This window comes from Haemaphysalis longicornis, unplaced genomic scaffold (genome assembly GCF_048455015.1).
Source record: "Haemaphysalis longicornis isolate Haplotype H1 unplaced genomic scaffold, Haemaphysalis longicornis Haplotype H1 scaffold_33, whole genome shotgun sequence".
Lineage (NCBI taxonomy): Eukaryota > Metazoa > Arthropoda > Arachnida > Ixodida > Ixodidae > Haemaphysalis > Haemaphysalis longicornis.
Window position 1 is genome coordinate 2,504,559 of NW_027526346.1, and position 19,462 is coordinate 2,524,020.

Below are 19,462 nucleotides of genomic sequence, written 5' to 3' on the forward strand. Positions count from 1 at the left end.
GTGTCTGGAAAGTTGCGATGGGACAGGGCTCAGTGTGGGAAAGTGTTAGATTGAAGCCTCCACCATGCAACAGATCGCCACCTATTTAAGGATAGTTGGCCCGCTGGGTAAACAGCTAGGAAATTTCACTACATAGATATGGAGGCTGGCGTCCACTTTGCCACAAGAAAAAGAGAGTAATTTCTTGAACGGAAGGAAAACCCAGAGAGGTCGACTTGATCGCATAGTCTCTGATCTGCTACTCTGTGTGGGGTTGGGGAAGGGGGAAAAGAGCGTAGATAGAGAGGGTGACAGGTATGATGATGAACATTGAGGTGATAGTATAAGTATATATAAAATGCGTATGCCATGTACTATCGGCGTCAAATGAAACGCGAACACGAAAATATGAACCTGAACACACAAATACTGTGATTTATTTCCATGCAAGCCAAGTGACAAGTAGCTTAGCTACAAAAACAAAGTTGGAAAAGTGGATTTCCAAACATACCAATAGTGTACCATTATATGAACTCTACGAACAGTGTTTTTCAATGTTGGACGTTCTGGTTCATATTTTCGTGTTCGCGTTTCCTTTGACCCCGATAGTAGAGTACATGTTCAATAGTTCACCAGAACCTGATGGGGCTACAATCTTGCTGCTAAACCGCTGCTTTTTAGGAATGCCAGCACTGCCTCGAAGGCCTTCTTTGGATACTGTCGGTCTGGCCAGGGTCCCAGCAGGACGTCCTCAGAGAATGCCAGATTGTCTGACAGGGCCAACGACGTGGATAACTTTCCATCGTGATGCGCGTAGCAGGGACAGTTGCACAGCACACGTTCAATAGTCTCCAGTATGTGAAACGATTTACAGTCAGGGTCACTCGAACCACTGATGTGATGTTGGTAGCGATAACTTTGCCACAAAACGGGCGTGAAGGTGACGAAGAGGATTTTGTGTTACATGGAAGGCCTTGAATAAATTACGTTTGTTGGTTTATCCTTACACCGCCACGTTGATGTTCTTTTGTGGTAAACCATTTGGAACCAGGACAGCACTTAAACTTGTTACATTTGAAATATTACTTCGTAAAAATAATGAATACGCGAAATTGAACACAAAAACGCAAGGAATGAACTAGGCAACAAGACAAGTAGAATGAATGCGGAACCTCACTAGCAACCTCCTAGACATTTTCTTATATGGAGCACACCACACAGATGCAAGTCTGTGCTCTGACACCGACAAAAGCAACCGCGAATTGTAGATTATTTGGGGCCCTGAATTTTGAACTAATACTGGCCTGAGGCCTAAATATATTGGCAGCTTAGTCCTCGGACCTTAGCTCTAAGGGACCTAGTGCGAAACTACACGCCAGAAATTAGGTAATGACTTGACGACGAAAACCGCAGCAGCGAGGACGTGGCGCTATCTCTGTGTGGCAGTTGGGACAGTACCACGGCTTAAGAAATCACTTTGCGGCCTAAGCTGAACGTTTTCACGGAGGGGAATTAAAAGTTTGAGTGGCCTCACGATATATACAATTCCTGCCATGTTCTAGTGATCTCCAGGTACAGTGCCTGAACCAGGAACAGCCCTTCTGGTAATTGTTTAACACTAGTGAAAGACATTACTGGTTGTATTAGGTTTAATTAACGTCATCTCAATGTTTGATTCCAGCTGATCCACGCTTTTCGCCATCTAATCCAAGTAGTAACCACCCAGCCTGCTTGTTCCGGGTTCATACTGCACTTTCTGCGCCGGAGATAGCGAACAATGAATATTTTAGTATTTAAGGCAAATTAATCAGTGATAGCAGCAATACTTTCCGTTGAATGAAATTCGAAGTGTGATCTTCCTGGTCTGTCTAAACAATACTCAGTTCACTGCCCAGCGACATTATTTTAGTGTCGAGGGATTTAAAACAGCGCGATTTTAAAATAAGCCTTGAGAGACTACAAACTGCAGCAGCACCCCTCCGCCTATAAGCAGCAACTCGCGGAGAAGAAAATTACCAAATACTAAGGTCACTCTTTGCACTAGTTAAATGGCAGAGAAAAGCTGATTTTACATATTGCCAATAACATTGAATTTCAAAGTGCCCAAAGCAGTCACAAAATGCGCATACACACAAACCCATCCGCCCCACAGCCACACACATCTCTACCCAACGTTTCCTCACGCATTGAAGAGAATTATCTGCTGATATTTTGAACTACATCAGCGGACGCGCATCAAGTTGTAATCAAGTCACGCGACTATCTAACCCAACAGGCTGCAACCGGTCCGAAAACTTGGCGCTGTAGGACCCTCTTGGTGCGCGCATGCACTGTGCAGCCGGTCATCGTCAAAGATCAGCTTGACATCCGCGCTGACGGCATGTATACGTGCTCATAATGAATTATTAACAGCTGCTCCCTGTAAAAAAATGACAGATCCAACTAGGAGTTTAACCTGCATAGGAAATCCATAAGTTACCTTCACACCACGCAGCCTGACTGCGAGCTCGTTTAAGCTCATGTCCAAGTCTACTTTGCCGGCGTCGCAATAGTCTGGAGATTACTGTGAGTTCTGGCCAACAATTTGACACATGATGCACATCTGTGAAATTCAGGCTCTTAAACGCAGCAGAGCACGTGTGGTAGCAATGGCGTCACGTAAGACGCAGTGAAGTCAATACCACCACATGTGTGACCTCGCTTATCCGGCACAACATATACCGTGGCGTACGTGCATAGGACATCATAATAATTGTGGCACCATTAACTACGTCCCCTGTGACTTCAGTGGGACGTCACAGCAGACGCCCTAGGCAACTCTGGAGGAAGCTCTTGACGCCGGGATGACCCAAATTCGACCACACTGGTGTAAGTTGCATTACACGTAATTCATTAGTTTGTATTTGGTACAGGCCACTATTTTTTTCTCCATAACTAACCGGTATACTGAAACATCGTCAGCACATATACAGCAGTTATGAGTTGGTACCGGTTATATCGATTATTACGGCCAAATGACGACGCAGAGGAGTCAAGCGCTCCTTTTTCTCCAAATATGGGGCGTTATCACGGTACGGGCAGCCTAAACTAGCAAGCGGACAATATTTACATAACACATCATTGTGTTGTAAACGTCAAAACTTCCGAGAAACTGGAAAAAAAGTTTAGTAGGGAATGAAGGAATCTTTTGATTTTTCCGAGTCCTCCACGAAGTGGGCCACGCCTATTAATGAACAGGTTCGTAGGAAAGGGTAGCCATCTTCATCTCGCAAGAAGAACAAGAAGTTCACTTGACTCTATACAAAAAGAGGGATTGGTATTGTAAGTGCGGATTGAGGAACCCCCGTTGGGGGAATTAGCGCTTGCATTCTGCACCACAGCTTACCCTCTACCCAATTGTTGAGCAGCATGTGATTCGTGTTGCAATTGTAGAGCAGAGATGATTCGCGTTGTACTGTTCCTTGGGTGTGTACAAGCCTGAATTGTCCCGCACGTCATGTCTTAAGCTTCTCCGCTATCTCCGTATTCGTTACAGCATAAATAGTATAGTATCGGTTGTATCTATAATTTCAGCAGCACGACACGGCAGACGGGAGGTATACATCAGGAACATTTATAGAGTGATTTGTTGGCTACAGCTTCTTTGGTTTGCATACATTTGTGGAAGGTATAGCAAACTCTCACTATAAAGAATGCTTTTATTCAAAATCTCAGTTTCTTCAAGTTTTAATGGCCCCAATCAACTTCAGTGCATGGAGTGTAAATCATGCTTTTACCGCAGTACCGCTTATACTGCGGTCAGTTTGTCGCATTGAGGACTTCGTCCTAACGAGTGCTTACTGTACAGTAAGCGAGGAAGCCACAGATACGTGGTCTTAGCTCATAATAACGTAAGCATAGAAGTAGTGTTGCAATATAAATGTTGATTGACAGAGTGATTGATGCCTTGGCGATGGTTCAAATAAAAGATGGAATAGAGAAATGTCCTATGGAGCGAATTACAAACAGTTTTGTACTAACACTCTTCGTAATGTTACCGCCGTGATTAGCAGCAGGTTTAAAGGAAACTAAAATTTTGCCACCATCCGATTTTCGAAATCCGCCGCATTTTAAGCAAACACATTTGCAATATTTGCATCAGCGCGTGCACACATTAGATTATACGCTCTGCAGCAGTCGTCTACACTGCTTATTTCTATCGCAAAGTATTAAAAAAAAAGTTTAAATTCACGGTTTGGTATTCGTTTAAAAGCTAGGTGTTGGCACAGAGAACTTAGTGACTGCGATAAATTGCTTGTCCGCAAAATATGCATGCTAGTAGCACGCGCGGTATACTAAAGAAAATTGTACATTAGCGAGAAATGTTAAAAGCCTGCTATGTTTTGTAGCGTTAGTTAGCGCGTCATTGTACATTGAATGACGAAAAGCTAAGGGAGTACAGACTTCGTGAACGCTATATAGTGAAGCCTTTACCCGCATGTACCTCCAGCTGCTCCTATCGTGTGATATCCGAAGCCATTGTTTGCCACAAAATTACCTTATCTTATCACTCCATCGCGTTATCGGTCTTCTGTATCTGGTACCGTCTCCCTGTAGCCATTCTTTAAAGCAACCGGTGGACCACCCCGGTGGTCCACCGGTTGCTTTTCGCATTACAGGCTCACGCCAACTCCATTTCTCTGTATTAATTTGAGATGGGCGCCTTGCAACCGAGTTTGCTCCATGATCCAAGGCACTCGTTTCCCGTCCCTGAAGGTTACTTTTGTCAATATTCTTTCCATGGCTCGGTGAAAGAACTGGTTAATCGGGGAATTAAACGATTAATACCTGCCGATTATTGACCTAAAATTTGTGATCAATGCCTAGCTGAGTACTTAATACCAATGCGGCCATCCATTTATCAATCCAACCATCCGTCCATCCTGAAACGTTCCGTATATACGGAATCCTGGGAATACGAAATTCTTACTTTTGTTGAGACTGTTTCTGAAGGTGAGTTGCGCTTGTTGTGAACACAGAGACGACACGGGAAAAAAACACATACTTTCACGTATACTTTCACACAGCGACGGAACAAAAACAGGTACATGACTTAGTAATACACTATAATAGAGTAGGGTTTTAAAGTTTTGACAATGATTTTATCTATGTATGGCTGCCAGAAACGCCAACTCATTAGAGAAATAGCAGAGCGGGGGACCGGTCCCGATACGGTACCCGGTAGGCAACCGGAGCTACTGCGCGGGCGCACAGGCCAAAAAATTGGGTGTACCGTACGTATGCGCAGTTGTTCCGGGTGCAGTACCGGAACTGGTTCGCTGCTCTGCCGTAACTCCCTACTGTCCGTATGAATTCCGTATACAGGGAGTATACAGAAAATATACGAAAAACATATGGTGCCGTTTCTCGCTCTTTAAACAGGGCACAATCACGAAAACTGTGTCAAACATTCCTATCTTGAGAAATCACTCTATTTTTGTGTTTTTAAAAAAATATCAACTGCATTAGTTATGCATGGGTGCATACTCCATGTGACTTCAGCATTCCCATGATTCTATATATATATATATATATATATATATATATATATATATATATATATATATATATATATATATATATATATATATATATATATATATATATATATATATATATATATATATATATATATATATATATGTATGGACGGATAGATGGATGCCTAGTAGAACGTTCCGTATACGGAACGTTCCACCTTTCCACTATAGGAATTTATCTGTCCGTTCATCCATCCGTCTATGTGCCCGCATGACTCCTCCTTCCGTCGGCCCGTCCTTCCATCCATCCCTTGCTTTGTATTTTATCGATGGTCGATATGTGGTGATTGTAGGGAGCGTCGTTCACAATTGTGTGTTTCTATGAAAAGGTGCAGAAAATTATATAATTATTTTTTACATACATACCTTTGAAGGCTCCAGAGTAACTTTGAACGCAGGCCCAATAAAACTCCGCACAAAAATGTCACTGACACATAAGTCTCGGGTCGAAATTTTAACAAATTTCTTGCTACTGTTAATGCACATATCACCTTGACGTACTTGGTGTAGAGTCTAGTTCTAGAAATAGAAAAACTGTTCACTTTGGTACTGACATTGTTACGGCAGCATGCTTATTTGTTTTGCCGGGATTTCTTGTTCCTCGCTGTTCATGCAAAACTGGCGTCCTCAAGGGCCATTAATCTGACGGTGTTCTATAGAATTGCAGGTCGGCAGAACATTTTGTGTTTGAACCGGGCAAGAGGTGCGCTGTAAATCCAAACGGCCGATTGATGGACGTGGCTGGGTGACGCTGTGGTGTCCAGGGGATTATCAATGACCTGTCGGAAAGCTCGCAAGCTAACGTAAAGAGAACGTACCAACCAGGCTTGCTGATCACTCCTCCGCCACAGCATGAGTTACTGCAAAAGTGACTCGTCTTGACGTAACAGCGCTGTCGTCTGCGAACGCGTCTTTTCAACCTACAGGGAAGGCTGTGCGGTGTTCCCAAACCCGTCTGCCGTTCACGCCTGCGCGAACATCAGCTACATGGCACATATATAAAGCATACAACACGCGCGACCAGCGAATGCAACGACCGGAGAACAACAATGGCCGAGAGAACAAGTGAGATCCAGACGACGTGGAGAAGACCAACCATGCAGAGAACAAACAGTCCGCCGAAAAAAGAAAAAAAAAGAAAAGAACAATCGCACACGGGAATCAAAACGGAAATCTCGGCCGTCTTTCACGCCTGACAACCGGGTGATGACTTCTTTTCCGCACTCGCGTTCGGCTTCACTTGGCTTGTTCTTCGACTCGCCCCTTTCGCGGCGCTACACGTAATGGCCGCCTCCGCCCTGCACCCTGCCCTCCGAGCCTTAAACTCGGCACCACAACCGAGTTCGAGTTTCGCCCAGCACTCAACACTGCGCGGGGCGCCCTTCCACCGAGACATCGTTGTCCGTTCGGGCCTTTATCTCCGCTGCCTTTTCCTTTCTTCCGTCGAAATTCTCTTTCGTTACGCCCTCGCCTTATCATCTCTCTGCTGGATAGGTACTACGCCGCGCCGAGCGATGCCCACAGGCGGCTGCGCGTCTTTCACAACGCGTGAAGTGGCGTTGAACGCTTCCATTGTCTATCTCTCCCACACGTACGTGTTTCTCTATCACTCTCTGATGCCCTTTTGGACGTATGTGTCACTCTTTACGGCCGCTCCTTACAGCGGGCCGCTTCGAGCGCCTTTCCGTCTTACGCCGGCCATAAGTTTATAAATATACGTCCGGTGCGAAGACCTGTTTTCCTGTTGGTCTTGTACAACGCAGGGGAATGTGCGTGTTTAGTTTACGGCACGTTGGCAAGTACTGACAAGCGGCTTCAAGCTCTTCTGCGTCTCCTTATACACCGCTACATGTTTTTTATTTGTATATTTATTTGGCCCGTACACATATCTTCGCGCCACTTCTGCATCGCCCCTTTCCTTTTGCCTATTTGGATCCGTCTACCGTGCTCGTGATGCGCTTGTGAATGAACGCGTGAAGGGGCATTCCATGAACGAACAAGAAGCGGCGGTGGCGGCTTCGAACAAGATGTTCTCGGGGGCCGACAGGAAAGATCAAACCAGTTTTGAATGAATGGCCGCCCTTCTTTAACACATCCCCCATTCTCCCTCTTCATTTTTTTAACGTTCCAGCAGAATGGTTCGTCTCTCACCTCATCCGTTCCGCACGTCCGTCGCAGAAGACACGCCGTCGGTCCCTTCATCTGACGTGTTCGCGCAGCAATCCGATGTTCGCTTTGTTTCGGTTTGCCGTGCCGTCGCCTTCTGCTAAACCTCTCTTGATGCGATGGCCTCCCCCCGCCCTTCTTTTCTCCCGCGCGCTACCGAAGGCCCCCTCCAGGCTTCTGGCTCGGAATTGTACAATCTCAGAATGAAGTGACCCGTGCCGCCATCGCCGCCACGTTAGTGCTAAGCCGCGCTGCGGCGAATTCGTCCGCGATGACAAGAAAAATGTTCCACCTCTCGTTTTTTGTTTCTCGTCACCGGCAACTCACCGTGACGAAGGCGAGGGAGGGGGCGCTGAAGCGGCGGTAGGCTCTCCTACCAACTATGTGAACGCTCGTTCGTTCGACCGAGTCTGCGAACGAAGGAGTCGAAAGAGGAGGAGAAGGCAGGACTTCAATGAATGCTTTGTGAAGCGCGCGCACGCTTCGCTGTCTTTATCGTTTCGTTCTTGAGTCGGCTGCTGCGTGCTCCCTTGGTCGCCGACGTCGTCGCTGCCCGGTCGCGGCGTTTATACAGCCCTTCGGCCGCGTTAAGCACGCTTGCCAACGGGAGCGTGAACGCCGATGTGCACTTATTCGCGAGAAGCTCTCTCTCTCTCTCTTTTGCTCTTTCTGGCCGTCCGAGCGAGCAAGAGGCCCCGCGAGCTGTCACCGCCTGGCTCGCCGCCGCGCAGCACTCGTCAATCACTCGGCGATGCTTCGTGCTCGAGAAGCGGCGTGGGCCGGGAACGAGGCTATTAAAACATTGACTTCCTTCCTCCCAGCGAGAACCGGGTTCCTCCGGCTAATCGCAGCCTTTGTTGTGTTCTGGACTCCAGCAGCACCAGCGGTCTTTCTTTCTTTCTTTCTTTCTTTCTTTCTTTCTTTCTTTCTTTATTTCTTTCTTTCTTTCTCTACTTCTGTCTTTATTTTTTGTTTCTCCATTTCCTCGTCTTTCTCCATTCGTTTCTTTATTTCTTTCTCCATTCCTTTCTTTCTCTACTTCTTTCTTTCTTTAATTTCCTTATTCCTCTACTTCTTTCTTTCTATCTTTCTTCCTTTCTTTCTTTCTTTTTTTCTTTCTTTCTTTCTTGCTTGCTTTCCTTCTCACTTAGTCCCTCTCGGGAGTTTTCTATTTCTATCTCAGTGACATCCCCCATCCCGCGATCTTTTGTGAAGTAGCCCTGCCTTCCGAATCTAGATAATTAAGTTTTAGATAATCGCCTTGATTATCTTCATCGTTTCATCCAACCCAATGTTTGTCTCTCTCCGATCCTACAGGAATATGGAGGCATGGTTCAGCGCGATTGTTAGTGACAAAAATTGCGCCCTACTCCGCGTTTCGGACTCAGTAGCCGTTGTGGGTAGACATTTGAAACTGTGTGGACCATCGTACTCGGAGGACTCATATTCTAGTGGCTCAAGCGTAAGGATATTTCCTTGTGGCCCATTCAGTGGATACTCATTGTTTCTTATCGCGTGCACTGCAGTGACAAGCGAAGTGGGACCTCGAAGACCACTACGCCTCAGTTTGCCTGCTTGGATGGACATAAAATGATGCAAAACTTCTACTTGACTTTTTGCACTAGGGGTTCGTGGAGGTCTCGAAAGGCGCCGTTCTGTAGGGTACTCTGTGAGCCGGCATACTGTATCCTTGGTAGTTATAAAGCACAAAAACGGAATAGCGATCAGAACACGTCGCTGCAGATGTTTCCCTTGTGTGCGTGCATGCATGTTGGTTTTTCGAAGCGTGTCTGTGCGAGATATGTGCAGTTTTGCTCCACGCTTTAAACGGTTCAGATCTAACTAGACGTCTTTCTTCTACAATGAAAACATGTACCCGACCCTGAGGATATATAATGAACCAAATCAACATGTATGCAGCTTCTAGACAATCACGGTGTTGGTCAGGCAGCGACAGATGAAATATAGCAGCTATTGAGGAGCTCTGTTTTCTTTAAGAACGAGCATAGCAGTAGAACACACGAGCTTCACACCTAAAGAAAAGAAGCAAGCACCTCAGCGCTCTTCAATGCCAATTATTATCGCAGCCACCACTGTCATATTCATATTTATGTCTTCAGCCAAATTCTGAGTGAAACTTGAACTTGATACGCCCTTACTGAGGGTGAAAAGCATTAGATTGACGTAAGTTCAATTTATAGGTGGCCACGCGATATATTGTTCATTATGTACTTGATGATGGCGATAGCATGGCGCCGGGGGTTGCCAGTGGTAACAAGGAAGCATTTAAGCTTTTATTTTCGTATACTAACCCTCGTGGGTGGAGACGTGTGACAGGGTTCTGGATACATACTGAATAGAAAACTATTCTTATCACTGTTTTCTTGACCTCGGTGGCTCAGTGGCTAAGGCGTCCTGCTGCTGAGCACGAGGTCGCAGGTTCGATTCCCGACCGCGGCGGCCACTTTTCTGATGGAAGCGAAAAGCAAAAACGCCCGCGTGTACGAGATTTCGGCCCACGTCAAAGATCCCCAGATGGCCAAAATTAATCCGGAGCCCTCCACTACGGCGCGCCTCATCTCCCGCGTTGCGTCGGTGCGTTGAACCCTACAATCAATCAATCAATCAATCAATCAATCAATCAATCAATCAATCAATCAATCAATCAATCAATCAATCAATCAATCAATCAATCAATCAATTGTATCCTTGAAGAACCTGAGTCATTGTTTTGAAGTTAATTTGGAAAAGCCAAGAGAAAAAAAAAAGCTGTGTTTGAACTTTAACGACTGCTGGGACGACACTGGTTCGTTACCGTCATTATCCGCTGCTTTAAGTTTCTAACGGCGGTTTAATTCGGGCTACAAAGTTTTGCTACGAAGTTTTAAAGCTCGGTATCTACTTGAGGAATTCTAGGGTTAATTTGGAGCTCATGGCTTGTGTTCTCGACGCCAGGCATCACACGGCCTGCTAGCTCAGTCGGTTAGAGCGTCGTGCTAATAACGCGAAGGTCGTAGGTTCGATCCCTGCGCAGGCCATTCCTTTTTTTCTTTCGCGGCCAGGTTTTCTTTTTTTTTTTATAATTACTAGACGATAGACATTTTTGGTACAGTTAACCGTGAAAATTTCGGCCTGCCTATCTCACTCGTACCAACCGCCTCGTAAAAAGAACAACAACAACGAATAAATGCTTCGACACAAAGTGCCGAATTTGCACGATTCCATAGCGCCCCCTATCGTAACGCGCAGGTAAATTAACTCATTAAAATAAGAAAAAATACCTTAACTCCAATTCTACAGCGCAGAAGTAAAGGACGTGACCCCACATTCCTGGCAGTAGAAGATTTTATGTGACACACAACGCGGTGGCAGCACAAATTCCATGAACTTCCTAAACTTGCTTATCCAGTTCCTGCTGGCATTATCACTAAAACGGGGAACATTGAAGACCGATTTCAGATTTGAGCCTGATTGTATCATGCACGCAATTTTAAGGCTTCTTTTAGCGAAAAAAGGTGCGCGTTAGAATCTTGCAAACACGGTATGTACATGTAGGCAAGACTATTCCCAACAAATAAAACTGCTGTCACGGCTCATACATATGCAACCCATTCCGCGAAAATAAAAAAAAAAGCCTCAGGAATACATATCAGAGGGAAAATATAAGAGCACAACCGAATGTATCAGTATTCCTTTAATTAGGCATAGAGGTTGTATTGGTTTTAACGGTAGCAAATAAGAAAAAAAGCATTAAAAAAGCTTCTAAGAGAGGCACGGGGAAAATAAACACTAAAACGAAAATAAAGTAGACTCTCGGTTAAGGAACTTCAAGGGACCGAAAAAATTAGTTTCGTTTAACAGGAGTTCCGTTTTATGTGCGTACGCATTCTTAGTACAATTTCATAGAACTCTAAGCACCAGAAGGTGAATGTAGCTGATAGTTTTTCAAAAAGCAAGAAAACTACAAAAGGTTTAGGCGCAGCATTCACAAAGTTGGTTTTACGACAATGAGTCGGTGTACACAACAGAAAGATTCAATTATTTTTGAGTCCTTCAACTGCATCTGCGCAGATGCTAGAGGTCTCAACCTCACGAGGGCTTACCACTGAATTTAGAAGACGGCAACGCGGTAATAAACCACGAATAGCACCACCACGGCACGAACGAGGCGGCAGGAGCTCAGCCCTGTAATATCGGCGTCTTGAATCGAGACCGAACGAGTGACTGGAACAAGAACTGCGATGTTGCATCCCTCGCGATAACACGGCTGACTACTAACGAGACTGGGTTTACAAGGCAAACGGGGTAAAAAAAAAAAACAAAAAAAATACAGCCGGGACAGGAAAAGCTGATGCTCATGGCAATGGATGTGACAAGAAGTTCCATTACCGGTTCCGTTTAAACGGTGACGCAGAAATGCTACTTCCGATTACCGAAAGTGATTTTACGTTATCTGAATAGAACACCAACCAACTTACCGTATAGTGTTCAGTTTAAACGGCAATTCCTATTAAGTGAGTTACCTTTATCGAGATTCTACTTTATGTCGACTCGAGCTGCTCCAGGCACAGCAGACACGAAAGGTGTCAACGGGTGGCATATGCGAGCAGTTCGAACGCGGGAAAAATTGCACCGAATGTAATAAACCTCAATTGCATTGCCCATGGGAGGAGCGAGATGAAACGAGAAAAGTCTGCGCGGTGGGAGGTGGAGAAGGAAGAGGCCGTTGCGTGGTATAGGAAGGCAGAAGACTACCTTCTTTTTACATTTTATGCGAAGCAAGCAGATACACGGATCTGTTTTTTCGTGCGCACGAGTTTGTCGATACGTTGCATTTTCGCGTGGCTTCTGTGTGTGCAGTGTTATCTCTCTCTCTGTGTATTTTTTTTTTGCAAAATAAACACGAAAGTGTTTTATTCCCGGATACACGAAGATTTCGCAGACGTCATATCCGTCACGGAAGTGACGCCAGTACAACGAAGCAAGCGGCATGTAGAGAGTGCACCCCTGCACACAGGGTCTTCTTGTGGGGAAGCAACCTTTAGTACTATGGAAGGTAGAGGAGACAAAGCCAGTATTGATTCATACAGACCACTCACAGTAACGTCAGTGGTGTATAGATTCGTAATGCAGGCGATAAAATCAGAAATTCAAGCATGGATGGAAGAAAATGAAATACTTGGGGAACTGCAGAATGGATTTAGACAAGACAGGCGACTGGATGACAATCTGTTCGTGATAACGCAATGCATTGAAATTGCGAAAGCACAGAATAGACCACTATGGATTACGTTCTTGGACATAAAAGGGGCATATGACAACGTAAACAGAGAACGGCTGTGGAGAATGCTGAAACTCCAAGGATTAGATGACGAGTTAGTACAGTTCCTTATAGCAATCTATAAAGACAATAGAGTGCACCTTACTTGGGAAGGACAGAAATGCGCCCAGCAGGTCAACATCCATCGGGGACTGAAACAGGGATGCCCTTTGAGCCCAATACTGTTCATGCTTTACATGGCAGGGTTAGAAAAGAAACTGGAAGAAAGTCAAGTAGGGTTTAGCCTAACCCATATGCTGCAAGGCGAAGGGGTACAACAGCATATTCCGGGAATGTTATACGCAGACGACATTGTTCTTTTAGCTGATAACCAAACCGATATGCAGCGGCTAATAAATATTTGCGGCCAGAAAGCCACTGACCTCGGGTTAAATTTCAGTGCAGAAAAATCAGGAATAATGGTTTTCAATGACGCTACCACCGACGTAGTGTCTATCCAGCAAGGCGAATTACCCAGAGTGAAGGAATATAAATATTTGGGAGTGTGGATAAACGAAGGGGATAACTACTTAAGTACTCACGAGGAGCAACTTAAAGTTAAGGGAAAGCGAAACGCAGCTATAATGAAGCATAGAGCTCTGTGGGGGTATAACAAATATGAAGTAGTAAGAGGAATGTGGAAAGGAGTAATGGTTCCAGGCCTCACGTTTGCGAATGCTGTACTCTGCTTAAAATCAGACGTTCTATCAGGCCTTGAAGTAAACCAGAGAACGGTAGGACGTTTGGCCTTAGGCGCGCATGGAAAAACAACTAACGAAGCAGTTCAGGGAGATATGGGCTGGGCGTCGTTTGAAGTTAGAGAAGCTCAAAGTAAAATATGTTTGAGATGAGGTTGAGGGCAATGGATCAACGAAGGTGGGCAGCTAAGGTTTTTAGGTACCTATACTTGAAAAGCGTGGACACGCAGTGGTTAAGGAAGACTAGACGGCTAACGATGAAATACGGAAAGAACAGTGGGGAATCCAAAACAGCCAAGGTAGCCAAAAAAGAGGCAAGGCAGATTGAAACGAATAAATGGAGGGAAAAAATGGAAGCTAAAACGTCGTTAGAGATGTACAGGGCTGAGAAGATGAACATCAGAAAGTAAAATTTCTACGATAATTCCCAGGGCAGTGCTTTGCTTTTTGAGGCTAGAGCAGGGTGCCTGCGAACTAAGAGTTTTATGGGGAAGTATTCACAAAATGATGGGGTATGTGTGGTCTGCGGAAAAGAAACAGAAACTATGCGGCACATAGTGTTAGAATGTGAGGGTATCCATCCAAATCTACATGAAGGGAATATTGGGCTTTCAGAAGCCCTAGGATTTAAGGGTATCAGTGAGTAAGTTAACTTCAAGGCTGTCGAGGGGACGAAAAGAAGATTAGAATGCTGGTGGATGAAAAGCAGAGAGGGGAATATTGCCGAGGACAGTTACCACCTGTAACAGGGAAAAGAAAGTATTTCGGGCCTAATAAGCCTTAGGGCCTGCCATAAGCAGCGCTAGTATTAAACCAAGAGTGTAAAACATGGTTATATTAGTCCTTTTTGGTAAGATGACATGTCATCACCCCGATTGAAAGGGGAAACCAATAGGAATCATCATCATCAGTAACATCAGCGCCACAGCACCAGAACTGCGGAAAGGGAAATAAGTTTGAGCAACCTTGATTGGAAAAAAGCAGAGCAAGAGGTTTCCCCCCAGACAGCAGTGGGCCCGGACGGAATACCAATGCAACTGATAAACCTGCTTGGACCTAAAAGCAAGGAATCGTTTATGAGGGCAATAGATACGGTGATAGAAACCAAACAAATACCAAAGGACTGGTTAGAAAGAAAGATTAATTTAATATATAAAGGCAGAGGAGACAAAGCCAGTATTGATTCATACAGACCACTCACAGTAACGTCAGTGGTGTATAGATTCGTAATGCAGGCGATAAAATCAGAAATTCAAGCATGGATGGAAGAAAATGAAATACTTGGGGAACTGCAGAATGGATTTAGACAAGACAGGCGACTGGATGACAATTTGTTCGTGATAACGCAATGCATTGAAATTGCGAAAGCACAGAATCGACCACTATGGATTACGTTCTTGGACATTAAAGAGGCATATGACAACGTAAACAGAGAACGGCTGTGGAGAACGCTGAAACTCCAGGGATTATGCACTTCCTTATAGCAATCTCTAAAGACAATACAGTGCACCTTACTCGGGAAGGACAGAAATACGCCCAGCAGGTCAACATCCATCGGGGACTGAAACAGGGATGCCCTTTGAGCCCAATACTGTTCATGCTTTACATGGCAGGGTTAGAAAAGAAACTGGAAGAAAGTCAAGTAGGGTTTAGCCTAACCCATATGCTGCAAGGCGAAGTGGTACAACAACATATTCCGGGAATGTTATACGCAGACGACATTGTTCTTTTAGCTGATAACCAAACCGATATGCAGCGGCTAATAAATATTAGCGGCCAGGAAGCCACCGACCTCGGGTTAGATTTCAGTGCAGAAAAATAAGGAAAAATGGTTTTCAATGACGCTACCACTGATGTAGTGTCTATCCAGCAAGGCGAATTACCTAGAGTGAAGGAATATAAATATTTGGGAGTGTGGATAAACGAAGGGGATAAATACTTAGGAACTCACGAGGAGCAACTTAAGGTTAAGGGAAAGCGAAACGCAGCTATAATGAAGCATAGAGCTCTGTTGGGGTATAACAAATATGAAGTAGTAAGAGGAATGTGGAAAGGAGAAATGATTCCGGGTCTCACGTTTGCGAATGCTGTACTCTGCCTAAAATCAGACGTTCTATCAGGCCTTGAAGTAAACCAGAGAACGGTAGGACGTTTGGCCTTAGGCGCGCATGGGAAAACAACTAACGAAGCAGTTCAGGGAGATATGGGCTGGGCGTCGTTTGAAGTTAGAGAAGCTCAGAGTAAAATATGTTTTGAGATGAGGTTGAGGGCAATGGATCAACGAAGGTGGGCAGCTAAGGTTTTTAGGTACCTATACTTGAAAAGCGTGGACACGCAGTGGTTAAGAAAGACTAGAAGGCTAACGATGAAATACGGAAAGAACAGTGGAGAATCCAAAACAGCCAAGGTAACTAAAAAAGAGGCGTGGCAGATTGAAACGAATAAATGGAGGGAAAAAATGGAAGGTAAAACGTCGTTAGAGATGTACAGGGCTGAGAAATTGAACATCAGAAAGGAAAATTTCTACGATAATTCCCAGGGAGTTGCTTTTTGAGGCTAGAGCAGGTTGCCTGCGAACTAAGAGTTTTGTGGGGAAGTATTCACAAAATGATGGGGTATGCGTGGTCTACGGAAAAGAAACAGAAACTATGCGGCACATAGTGTTAGAATGTGAGGATATCCATCCAAATCTACATGAAGGGAATTTTGGGCTTTGAGAAGCCCTAGGATTTAAGGGTATCACAGAGGAAGTTAACTTCGAGGCTGTCGAGGGGACGAAAAGAAGATTAGAATGCTGGTGGACGAAAAGCAGAGAGGGGAATATTGCCTAGGACAGTTACCACCTGTAACAGGGAAAAAAAAGTATTACGGGCCTAATAAGCTTTAGTGCCTGCCCTAAGCAGCGCTAGTATTAATCAAAGAGTGTAAAAACATGATTATATTAGTCCTTTTTGGTAAGATGACATGTCATCACCCCGCTTCAAAGGAGAGACCAATAGCAATCATCATCATCATCAGTACGTTATACTTGGGGTTGTTCGTTTTTGGGAAGTGTTTTATGTCGGGATACACCAAGATTTCACTGAAGTCATATCTGTCACGGAAATGACGCCAGTACACCTTTGCCGAAGCGACCCACCAGAAGGATGTCGCTCGCCAAGCCCACCCATAAGACAGCCGCTGACCCGGAAATCATGCTCAGCTGCAGATTTCGCTGCACATTTTCCTTTCGTGTTTTACTGATTCCTATTACAGAGTAATCAACCGCAGTATTTTTTGGTATCGAGAACAATCGTGTCTACAGGTCACCATGATGTATACGACACAATGATGTGGTAGCGTACCTGAACCGACCCACATTTATTTGTAGATTGTGGGTGGCCGAGCGGTATGGTTGTGCAATTTAAAGAACTAGGAGTGAGTAACCGAGATACAGCAGCCGAACGATTTTACGGACCTGGAGGAGAACGAAAAATAGAACGAATAAAAGAGCAATCCGAAAAATCCGCGAACCGCAAAAACGAACTTTATTTCATTTAAATAGGACTGAAGAAGTCGCCAATGATTCCTTGCCTTAAATTTCTCCACGTATGAACCGTTCCCGGCTTTTGAGATTGCTTCCGTCACGGACTACATGCAAAATTATAGCCTGCAAGATCAAAGTTTGTTATCCCGGGGGAGTCAAGCCTGTCCCCATCCAATCCGAAGCTAACCTGGTAATTAGAATTCAGAGTGGCGGCGTCCTGGGGTCGCACCGTGGCTCTGTCACGGAAAAGTTTGCCCGGAAAATTGGACTTCTGGCTTCCTTTTCTCCGAAATGTCCCTTTTTCGTATATATTACTCCTGTGCGGCAACTGTCGGTTCCTCGGGAAAGTCCGGAATATCCAGCAAGTCTTAATTTTTGGAGTCCGAAAAAACGGTCGGCTTCTGTTTTAGAGTGGGCGTTGCTGAGACTACGAGGTGTCCATTCTATTTTGACCCGCGATACCATGCGCGGTCGGCAGATGGCGCGCTGACACGAGGTATGGGCGTTAGTGATAGCTTAAACGTTAGTAGGCGATAGCTTACAACAACATCGATGATGTCGTGATGGCGCTGCGCCTATGCACGCACATATATATTATTGACAGCATGCATAGAGCGGCATTTAAGATACCTGACTGGTAGAAGGAATGATATGAGTGAGTCAATTGAGATTCGCTCATTGTATCATCTTGTTCGGGGTATTGGGATATGACCTCTACAGGATGCTTCAGGAACTACCCTCAGGAAACTTTGTCGTATACGGAAATAAATATAAACTTAATTTGAGTAAGTGGAAATTCCTGTTAAATATGCATGCAGAAAGCTCCCCCTTAAACCTAGGGGAGTGAAGTGCTAGGAGTGATGGGTGAACGTAAACATCTTGGGCGAGTAGGAAGTGCCGATCCGAAAATCAGAATTTTAAAGGTTCAACGCATTCAGGCTATGACGCGTGCCGCTGTGAGGGGCTCCGCGCTAATTGTGACACCCCGGTGTCTTTGTGCGGCTCCTATTTCCGCTTTGCGACAGCCCATTAAATGATTTAAATATCACTGACGAGAACACACGATTTCGGTTTTTCGACGCCCGCAAATGTTTGTGTTAATGTCAACTAATATGTACAGGAAAGAGTTCACAAGGAACATGTCCTCAGCACACATACATGAACGCTCAAAAAGGTGAGAAGCATTCCTTTAAAGCTTTCAAATCTTATTTCGGCAGAGCCAGCTTGCGCAAAGCGAAACGCCTTTGCACTTACCTTATTTGTGTGCAACGCACAGGCTTTATTTCCGAGTCAAACCGCACGCTAGACTTCGCCTCTCTTTGTGTGGGTGCGTCGCGGCAAAGCATGTATAGATAAAAGCGTTTCTTTATTTTTCTTTGTAGCTTGAGTTGTCCGAAAAATCGAACCACACGTGTTGTAGACGCATATCAGCGATTTTATTTCAAGTCCAGGTAGTCGTTGGTGAGATAGGAAGCGGCACTGAAAGGCGGGTAATGGCGCTGGAGCATAGTGAGCGTCGCGGATAAAATATGTGGAATCTGATGTGGCATTATGGTTATTAAAACAGCTTCAAGAGTTCAATTCATTTAGTTCACTTCAGTTCAGTTTATTTATCTCTTATTTACAGAACTATTCAATACAGTGTTTGAACCCCTAGCCGATAGGGTAGTAGCAGGACCAATGCAAAATACGCTATATTTGCAGCGACAGCAACAAATACATTTGTGAAAAATAGCATGTACGTGAAGCTATCATAACGTATAATAACACAACATAACATAACATATCCTGTGACAAACCATATCACCAAATAACATGACGCAGTCATAATAATGATTACATTACACACACACAAAAAAAAACGCAATGATCATGATGTATACGAACTTTGTAAATGGTGTTTTAAAACCAGACATATTTTTTTTTATCTGCACGTTATTAGGTATGGAATTCCTCATATGGGTGCCATTTCAGTGAGTTATTCTTTGTCCGTAGGTATTACGGCAAACCGGCTAATTAAATTGGTTATAAGTTGCAGCTCTGGTGTTTCCTCTAGGGCTAACAAATATACTCAATGGCAACGGATCCCTATTATGTACTATAGTATGGATTATTTGCGAATTTTTTTGTTTGTGCAGCAAGGTAACGGGTAGTATTCGTGTGAACTGGGAAAGAGGCCTGCTCGGTTCTGTAC

General features: G+C 44.6%; 1 non-coding gene across 1 annotated transcript; it reads left to right on the forward strand.

Annotated features, from left to right (window-relative positions):
- Positions 1 to 10,688: 10,688 nt before the first annotated feature.
- On the forward strand, positions 10,689 to 10,762 carry Trnai-aau (transfer RNA isoleucine (anticodon AAU)). Its single transcript has one exon. It is a non-coding gene; the product is annotated as a tRNA-Ile (tRNA).
- The last annotated feature ends 8,700 nt before the right edge of the window (positions 10,763 to 19,462 follow it).